The sequence below is a fragment of the Mobula hypostoma genome, chromosome 8 (genome assembly GCF_963921235.1).
Source record: "Mobula hypostoma chromosome 8, sMobHyp1.1, whole genome shotgun sequence".
Classification (NCBI taxonomy): Eukaryota; Metazoa; Chordata; class Chondrichthyes; order Myliobatiformes; family Myliobatidae; genus Mobula; species Mobula hypostoma.
Genome location: NC_086104.1, coordinates 113226989 through 113234056, shown reverse-complemented (window position 1 = coordinate 113234056; position 7068 = coordinate 113226989). Strand labels below are relative to the sequence as shown.

The window sequence follows — 7068 nt, the reverse complement described above, 5'->3', positions numbered from 1 at the left end:
ACCAACTAACCTGTGGAAACCCACACGGTTCATGGGGACAGTGTGCAAATTCCTTAAAGAGGGTGCTAGAATTGAACCCCAAACTCCAGAATGCTACATCTGATTTCCTTCCCTTCAGAAGATGAGTGTTTTCAACTAATACACTACCAGTTATTATTACTGATAGAGTTCAGATTTCACTTAACTAACTGACTTTGAATTCTGCAGATGCCGTGGTTGGATTAGAACCCACAACACTGGATTATTAGTCTGGGCCTGTGCCGTGAACACCATACTTCCACCACACACTGCTCACCTTGCCTCATCCCTCCCTTCTTCAGTTCTTTCTCTTTACTACTGCGAACAACGATAGGGGAAGACAGGAGGGGGAGGGATGGAGCCAAGAGCTGGACAGTTGATTGGCAAAAGGGATATGAGAGGATCATAGGACAGGAGGCCTAGGGAGAAAGAAAAGGGGGAGGGGGGAAGCCCAGAGGATGGGCAAAGGGTATAGTGAGAGGGACAGAGGGAGAAAAAGGAGAGAGAGAAAAAGAATGTGTGTATATAAATAAATATATACATATATATGGGGTACGAGGGGGAGGTGGGGCATTAGCGGAAGTTTGAGAAGTCAATGATGTTCATGCCATCAGGTTGGAGGCTACCCAGACGGAATATAAGGTGTTGTTCCTCCAACCTGAGTGTGGCTTCATCTTGACAGTAGAGGAGGCTGTGGATAGACATAAAGAATGGGAATGGGACGTGGAATTAAAATGTGTGGCCACTGGGAGATCCTGCTTTCTCTGGCAGACAGAGCGTAGGTGTTCAGCATAGCCCCCAACCTGATGGCATGAACTTCGACTTCTGTACCTTCTGTCAATGCTCCTCCTCCCCCTCGTACCCCCATCCCTCATTTATTTATTATATATATATATACACATACACATTCTTTTTCTCTCTCTCCTTTTTCTCCCTCTGTCCCTCTCACTGTACTCCTTGCCCATCCTCTGGGCTTATCCCCCACCCCTTTCTTTCCCCCTAGGCCTCCTGTCCTATGATCCTCTCCCTCCTCCAGACTCGTATCCCTTTTGCCAATCCACTGTCTAGCTCTTGGCTCTATCCGTCCCTCCCCTGTCTTCCCCTACCATTTCTGATCTCCCCCTCCCCCTCCCACTTTCAAATCTCTTACTATCTCTTCTTTCAGTTAGTCCTGATGAAGGGTCTTGGCCCGAAACATCGACTGTACCTCTTCCTAGAGATGCTGCCTGGCCTGCTGCGTACACAAGCAACTTTTATGCGTGTTGCTTGAAATTCCAGCATCTGCAGGTTTCCTCGTGTTTGAATTCATTGTCCTGTAGACTTCCCCCAGCTCTAGTCTAATTCTTTCGAATTGGCTCACACCAGCCATTCTGTCAGTGTGTTCACCCCTTTTGTCTCCAATTACTACCCATCTCTGAGCTCTGTTTATGAATCCTTGTTGTGTATTTAACATTTTGATAATATTGAGTAATCTTTTGTGTCTGTGTATATATAAATATACAGATTAAGCATTCGTGTTTAAATAACTAATTATGGGTTATATGTAGAAGTATGTTAATTGCCTATATTGTCACGCTACCACATGGTACGTACATACATCACTGTAAGCAAAAGGCAAAGTTCTACCTGCATTTTGGATCTGCACGTCTTCCTTTAAGTTAATTTAACATTTTGAAGTTGAAAAATATAACATTGGCGACCAGTTATTTTCAAAATGAACCCGAGACAGCTATCGACCTGTTAAAACACAGTGAGACATTCCACTGTAAGTGGAATGGTAAAACAGCCCAGCACTTGCACAGATGGTCTTCGGTAGGAAAGACATGATCAAGACTTTTTTTTAAAAAAGGCCAAAAAAGAATGAATTCAGGGTTCATAAAGAGTGAGTACCAGACATTAATAATAAATAAAAGCAGAATGCCTGGCAACGTTGGAAAGTCTGACGAGTTTGATTACACAATGGGTAATTGCCTCATGTTTACTGAACTATTGAAATGGTATATTGAAGTTATTGTTGTTCGATACATGTATGAAAGCACAACACTGCTGGTGAGCGATGGAGGAAATCAGCAGGCTACGATTCACCTATGAAAGCAAAAGGACATTTCAAACCCCTTCACCTGGACTATTTGTGTGTTGTTCCAAATTTCGACATCTGCTGTCCCTTGTGTCACCAGGTCCTGGTGCCTTTGCTGCAGGCTGGGGACGGTCCAGTCAGGTTTGGAGTATGGGCATCGACACTTTCCTCTTGTTATTGGCCTTCAATGCAGTTGAACTCCTGGTCCCTGTCTGCCACTGCAGGCAGGGTTTCTCTGCCACCTTCGTCATCCCCATTCTGACATGTTGCTCCTCCACTGCTGTGATGAGGCTATCTTCAGGTGAAGGAGCAACACTTCCTATTCCATCTGGGTAGCCTCCAACCTGATGGCAAGAACATCGATTTCTCCAACTTCCTGTAATGACTCCCCCTTTTCTCCTTACATTCCCCATTCTGGGTCCCATCTTGCTACTTCCTTTCTCCTCACATTCCCATCACCCCTTTTGGCTCCCCTGCTCTTTCCCTTTCTCCCATGGTCCTCTCCTATCAGATTCTTTCTTCTTCAGCCCTTTATGTCTTCCACCTATCACCTTCTACCTTCTTACTTTGTCCCCCCTTCCCACTCACCTAGTTTCACCTGTTACTTGCCAACTTGTACTCCTTCCCTCCTTCCTCCTTCCTTTCCAGTCCAGATGAAGGGTCACAGCCTGAAACAATGACTTTTTATCCCCCTCTATTTATGCTGCTTGACCTGCTATTTCCTCCAGCATTTTGTGAGATGCAAGGGTGACATTGGAAGCTGATCCACAGTTCAAACCCTTATGAACAAATAGTAAATGTTGATCTGATGCACTACTCAAATCTCTCAATCTGAGTGTCATTAAAACTACGTTTTTTTTTCTGGGCGATGAGTTCCCATTCTTGGATCTCACTGACCGACTGGCCGTTTTCCAACATTCTCCAGACACGGCATGGAAGATGCCAGAGTGCAGGCTGTGGCCCGGTGGACGACCAGTTCCAGGCCGGTGTTGCCAACTGAGGCGTCGCAGGAGATGGAATATCAGGATTTCGTCGCAGCGGATATACGGGCAGAGGTCTCTGTAGTCGAGCAATTGAACTCCCTCTTTCTTTTGATGGTGGGGAGAGTTGCTGCCAAATCTTGGAATGAAAAGCAACACAGCAGACTGTAATATCAAAACAGCGACTGTCAGTCTCCCTTTCGCTGTGAAAATGGGTGATGTCTCTCTGTCCCTTGTTAGTGAGAGAGAGAGAGAACCTGTGGCATGTTGAACTGTCGGGTAAACAATAGTTTTTAATTGACTGCAGATCATGGTCTCCCTCCGGGTGCTTTGCTGTTGCTTTGTGGGTGGTGGGTGGTGGGCGCTGAAACGGGCAGGGGCAGGGGCAGGGGGAGGCTGATGCGTTGATGCTTGTGTGGGGGAGGGGGAGAGGGGGATTTGGGGTTCCAACGTTTTCTGTCATTTATTCTTTTGGAGCTCTATTTTTTCATGGATGTCTGCAAAGACAAGTATTTCAGGTTGTATACTGATTACATTCTCTGATAGTAAACGGCACCATTTTGAATTAATTGCTAAATCAGGTACTCACCTGCTCCTTTAGATTATCATTACTGGGTGGGAGAGGGAGTTGGGGATAACTGCCACCACCTAGTAAACATTTCCAATGGTCAGTGCTCAAGTAGCCTCTGACAGCTTCTGAACTTCTCGTGCGGCTCAGCTACTAACCCCAGTGCAACTGTTTTTACTGACAGGAGAAGTGGCGAAGGCGGGTTACTGCTGCCTTAACCAGTCACTTCAGGGAGATGGGATTGTCATCCGGGATTGGTATCTCATCTAGTAGAAGGAAAACTCTGATCTCAAACCTCCGCTGCCTTGTGCTATACCCACTCATGGGGAAGGCTTCGGGAGTAAACCCCAAGGGAAAAATCCAGAGCTGGAGTCCCTAAGCTGAGTTCAATGCTGACTGGCAGCTCCCGTGATCCCACTGGTGTCAAAATGTATCGGGCTTTAGATTTATTAGGTGCATGGAGAGGGGGGCCTGCTGCATGGACAACAGCTTGCTCTCCATATTGTACTGCCCGGGTTGAATACTGGTTTGTGTAATGACCTCATTAGACAGCTCGGGCACAACATCCATGGTCATCCCCGAACAACAGAGGCTAACTGATATCTACTCACTAAGTTAAGGCAGGGACCAGAATGTGTCACTCAAACCTTTGGCGTCTCTTTCACCATTCAGTTAGATCCTAGCTGGTCTCTTCTACCATCTACCGACCCAATTTATTCACAGATACATTTATAGATAGTAAAGTATCATTAAATATTGAAGGCTGTTGTTTGGGCAAGTTAAATAATTGAACAGTCACATACAAAATACCAACTACTGCAGTTCTGTAAAAGTACACATTGAGTTGTACACAATATCTGGATGCTTTCACAATGCCGATCTCTCTTGAGACAGCTGAAGGGTTTCGGTCTGAAACGTCGACTGTACTTCTTTTCCACAGATGCTGCCTGACCTGCAGAGTTCCTCCAGTATTTTGTGTGTTGCTGAGAATTCCAGCATCTACAGATTTTCTCTTGTTTGTGAGACAGTCTGGTATATTGGTAGTAGTTTCCAGCTTTCTGCAAAGTTAAATTTAGGACTTGTCACTTTTTTCTTAGCAACTTTAAAGGAGTTTCAAAGTTGTTGCTTTACACATGCTATAGTCAAGAACCACTCTAAATTTAAAGTCTTCGGCTTTTGAGGGTATTTTACCTGAAAGACTGGAAGAGCTGTTGTCAGGATCTGAACATATTTAGAAGAAACTACAGGAGTCCACACTGTTCTGGGGGATGCATTCTCCAAAAATTTGTCTCATAATGTGAACTGCCTTCATTCATGCACACATCAAAAAATGAAAAGGAAGTAAAAATTATTACCTCATTTTCACGAGAAAGAATTTGTATTCTGTATCATAGATCTTTGGGTACTGATCTGAGAAATTGGTCAGGGTAAAGATCTGTACATTTTTTAGATATGAGCCCCATCTGTATTTACTGTGATATGAGGCCCCTCAGTATTTACTGTGATATGAGGTTCATCTGTATTTACTGTGATATGAGGCCCCTCTGTACTTCACTGTGCTATGAGGCCCATCTGTATTCACTGTGATACGAGGCCCATCTGTACTTACTGTGATATGAGGCCCATTTGTATTCACTGTGATATGAGGCCCACCTGTATTTACTGTGATATGAGGCTCACCTGTACTTTACTGTGATATAAGGCCCATCTGTAATTACTGTGATATGAGGCCCATCTGTACTTTACTGTGATATGAGGCCCATCTGTATTCACTGTGATATGAGGCCCACCTGTATTTACTGTGATATGAGGCCCACCTGTATTTACTGTGATATGAGGGTCATCTGCACTTTACTGTGATATGAGGCCCATCTGTATTTACTGCGATATGAGGGTAATCTGTTCTTTAGAAAATAGAACATAGAATAGTACAATACAGTACAGGCCCTTCAGCCCACAATGTTGTGCTGACCCTTAAACCCTGCCTCCCATATAACCCCCCACCTTAAATTCCTCCATATACCTGTTTAGTAGTCTGTTAAATTTCACTAGTGTATCTACCTCCACCACTGACACAGGCAGTGCATTCCACGCACTAACCACTCTCTGAGTGAAAAACCTTCCTCTAATATCCCCCTTGAACTTCCCACCCCTTATCTTAAAGCCATGTCCTCTTGTATTGAGCAGTGGTGCCTTGGGGAAGAAGTGCTAGCTGTCCACTCTATCTATTTCTCTTAATATCTTGTATACCTCTATCATGTCTCCTCTTATCCTCCTTCTCTCCAAAAAGTAAAGCCCTAGCTCCCTTAATCTCTGATCATAATGCATACTCTCTAAACCAGGCAGCATCCTGGTAAATCTCCTCTGTACCCTTCCCAATGCTTCCACATCCTTCCTATAGTGAGGAGACTAGATCTGGACACAGTACTCCAAGTAACACACCTAAAAGTTGCTGGTACTCCAAGTGTGGCCTAACCAGAGTTTTACAGAGCTGCATCATTACCTTGCGGCTCTTAAACTCTATCCCTCGACTTATGAAAGCTTTACTGTGATATGAGGCCCATCTGTACTTTACTGAGATATGAGGGTCATTGCTTAGAAGGAGTCCATCAAGGGCGTTCGATCACATTCCAACGGTCAACCAGCAGCAGGAGCAGGCACAGTGACAAGTTTTCTTGCAGGTCGGTGACATTTGTTTAAAAGGTCAAATGGGACAAGCGGGGTACCAGTGTTGGGAGTAGGTCTGTGGTGAGAGTAGGAGTGTCAGGCTTTGGCTCGAAAGAGGCATTGGCTCTAGGTAAGTTTCTGTTAAGGTCCCCTTTTTATTTCTCTTACTGTACCTAGTGTAGTAAATGGCTGTTGTGTGTTCTTCATGTGGATGTAGAGTCCAGGGAGACCTGGAGTCTCCCAGGAAACTGCGTGAAAATTGTCCGGCGTCAGCTCCTTGAAGACCGTATTAGGGATCTGGAGCAGCAGCTGGAGGACCTTCGGCTTGTACGGGAGAGTGAGGAGATCACAGATCAGAGTTACAGGGAAGTAGTCACCCCGAAGCTGCAGGAGGCAAGTAGCTGGGAGACTGTCAGGAGGAATGGAAATGTGAATAGGCAGTTAACACAGAGCACCCCTGTGACCATTCCCCTCAAAAATAAGTATACTATTTTGGACATTTTTGTGGGGGATGTCTTCCCAGTGGAACGCCACAGAGACCAGGTTACTGGCACTGAGCGTGGGTCCGAGGTGCAGAAGGTAAAGAGGGAGAAGAAAGGAGCAGTAGTGATAGGGGACTCAATTGTCAGGGGAACAGACAGGAGACTCTTTTGGATGTGAACAGGACACCTGGATGGTATGTTGTCTCCCAGGTGCCAGGGTTAGGGATGTCTCAGATCATGTCCACAGCATTTTGGAGTGGGAGGGAGAGCAGTCAG

At 45.3% G+C, this 7068-nt stretch overlaps 1 long non-coding RNA gene across 1 annotated transcript in view; it reads right to left on the bottom strand.

The window, feature by feature from the left end:
* Positions 1-1154: 1154 nt before the first annotated feature.
* Positions 1155-7068, bottom strand: part of LOC134350852 (uncharacterized) — a 28094-nt gene continuing 22180 nt past the window's right edge. Inside the window, exon 3 of the long non-coding RNA XR_010019002.1 lies at positions 1155-4701. This is a non-coding gene — a long non-coding RNA (uncharacterized LOC134350852). The remainder of the gene's footprint in view (positions 4702-7068) is intronic.